This window comes from Zalophus californianus, chromosome 3 (genome assembly GCF_009762305.2).
Source record: "Zalophus californianus isolate mZalCal1 chromosome 3, mZalCal1.pri.v2, whole genome shotgun sequence".
NCBI classification, from domain to species: Eukaryota; Metazoa; Chordata; class Mammalia; order Carnivora; family Otariidae; genus Zalophus; species Zalophus californianus.
In genome coordinates this window covers 40,779,581-40,782,200 of record NC_045597.1, presented here as the reverse complement: position 1 = coordinate 40,782,200, position 2,620 = coordinate 40,779,581, and the positions used below count along the sequence as shown (strand labels likewise).

The 2,620-nt window shown below is 37.5% G+C and overlaps 1 pseudogene; it reads left to right on the top strand.

Moving 5' to 3' along the window:
• Positions 1-1,206: 1,206 nt before the first annotated feature.
• LOC113920468 lies at positions 1,207-1,863 on the top strand (annotated as a pseudogene).
• The last annotated feature ends 757 nt before the right edge of the window (positions 1,864-2,620 follow it).

Below are 2,620 nucleotides of genomic sequence, written 5' to 3'. Positions count from 1 at the left end.
CCAAAGGGAAGAGTTAGCAGTGCAGTCATTATCCCTTGAAATAAAATTTCTAGATGACTGGACTAATTTTAGAGAGATATTGCTAAGATATACGTAAGTTTCCAATTATAACAATATAACAATATAAGTAGGTCAATATATAACAACGACAGAACAATAGGTTAGATACTTCTGGTCTCATAAAATTCAGAGAAAACATCCTTTCTGGGAAATCTACCAAGACTAAAAAAAATAAAATCTATATGAAAGTAAAGAACTTAAAACACCAGTGATAAAACAAATAAAACCTTATTATAAAAGGAAACTAAATTCTACTTTAAATTATCTTCAGTAGCAAAAATAGATATTATGACCCAACCAAGAAACAACTGACAAAAACCCAGATCCTGATACCTCAGCCAATATGAGACTATTTTTCTTCCTTTTTTTCCTCCCTTCCTCCCTCCATTCCTCCCTTCCCTCCCTCTGTCCATTATCTCTCTTTCTCTTACTTCCTTCCTCCCACCCTTCCTTCCTTTCTTCCTGTCTCCCTTTTGCTTTTAGGTTTGGTTTGAAGATTCAAATCTTATCAAAATGCAAAATTTTTATCTGGTAAATATCCTTTAAATTGAAAAGGTAGCCCTGACAAGTGTAAAAATAAAGAATAAAAAAGAGTAATGAAGAAATGTATTTAAACATGTGTAATAAGAACATGCCATCCATTTTACTATGTTTGTACTTTTTTTCCCCTAAGATTCTATTTATTTATTTGACAGAGAGAGAGACAGCGAGAGGGAACACAAGCAGGGGGAGTGAGAGAGGGAGAAGCAGGCTTCCCATTGAGCAGGGAGCCCGATGCGGGGCTGGATCCCAGAACTCTGGGATCATGACCTGAGCCGAAGGCAGACACTTTACACTTTACGACTGAGCCACCCAGGACCCCCTGTTTGTACTTTTTAAAAATTTATACAATTGTGTATACTTTGTGTATTGAGCGCATAAAAACCTGATATATACACATATGAATTGTGATTTTGAATTTTAGAAGCAATTACTTAAATTTTCCATCACTCTAAATATTTGTGGGAATGTGATTAGTTAAATCCATAAGATTTCCTAAACTCTGGGTAAATACTGAAACTATTTGGAGAAACTGTTAATATTTAAACCATTGTAAAGAAATTAATTTATCAAATTAATAATGTTGATATTTAAAAAGTATGAATAATGTCAAGTATGTTTCTGAATCCAGCAAATGTTAGTGAATTTTTTTAAAAAATATACAATCTCACCCGCTCTAGCTACCATCTTGCGTCCCCGCGTGTGTGCACCTAACCTCAGCTGGTCCGCCCGAGATCTTCTGAGCGCCAACCCTGTTCTCCCGCGCGGTCCCATTTCCGCTCCTGAAAGAAACTATCACAAACCAGGAGAAACTCGCCAAACTGCAAGCACAAGTGCGCATTGGTGGGAAAGGAACTGCTCGCCGAAAGAAGGTGATTCGTAGAAGGGCTACAGCCGATAATAAAAAGCTTCAGTTCTCCTTAAAGAAGTCAGGGGTGAACAATATCTTGGGTATTGAAGAAATGAATAGGTTCACAAACCAAGGAACAGTGATCCATTCTAACAACCCCAAAGCTCAGGCGTCGCTGGCCGCGACACCTTCACCATTACAGGCCACGCTGAAACAAAGCAGCTGACAGAAATGCTACCCAGGATCTTAACCCAACTCGGTGCAGTCTGACTAGTTTAAGAAGACTGGCTGAAGCTCTGCCCAAACAATCTGTGGGTGGAAAAGCACCACCTGCTGCCAGAGAGGGTGACGATGATGAAGTCCCAGATCTTGTGGAGAATTCTGATGAAGGTTCCAAGAATGGAGCAAACTGAATTGAGTCAACTTCTGAAGAAGATAAAACTTGAAGAATTTACTGGGAGCTGCTATTTTATATTATGACTGCTTTTTAAAATTTTGTTCATGGATCTGATAAAAATCTAGATCTCTAATATTTTTTAAGCCCAAGCCCCTTGGACACAGCAGCTCTTTTCAGTTTCTGCTTATACACAATTCATTTTTTGCAGCTAACTAAGCTGAACAAACCTGGGAATAAAGTTTGAAACAAGGTTAATAAAGTTCTTTGCCTAGGGAGAAAAACAAATATATATATATATATATATATATATATATATATATATATATATATATATATAAAATCTCCCCAAATCTCAAATTCAAGCACCCCAGACTCTCTCCATCTCTGATCTTTTCAGGTAACTTATTCTAGAAACTACACTGCAGTAATTCTTCATCCTATGGGGAGCTCCAGCCAGTTGATACTAGCAGTTTTTTTTTTTTGCCCGTAATCCCTAAATCCTCAATTTCTTCCTTACCTAGATTTGATTCCATGGTGCATCATTAATAATTCTCATCTCTCTTCTGACACCCTCTGCCACACTAGACTGTAAAATTGCACCGTTCTCAAACTTAGCGCGTCACCTATCCACTGTTCACACAAACAGCTAAACCTGGATGGAGTAGAGTACATCCTGCAGTGAGTTCCTGAACTTTATATAACATGTTTCATGTAATTCCCAAACAGTTCACACTGGATATATTTGCCCAGTCAATTTCATCTCTCAATTTTAA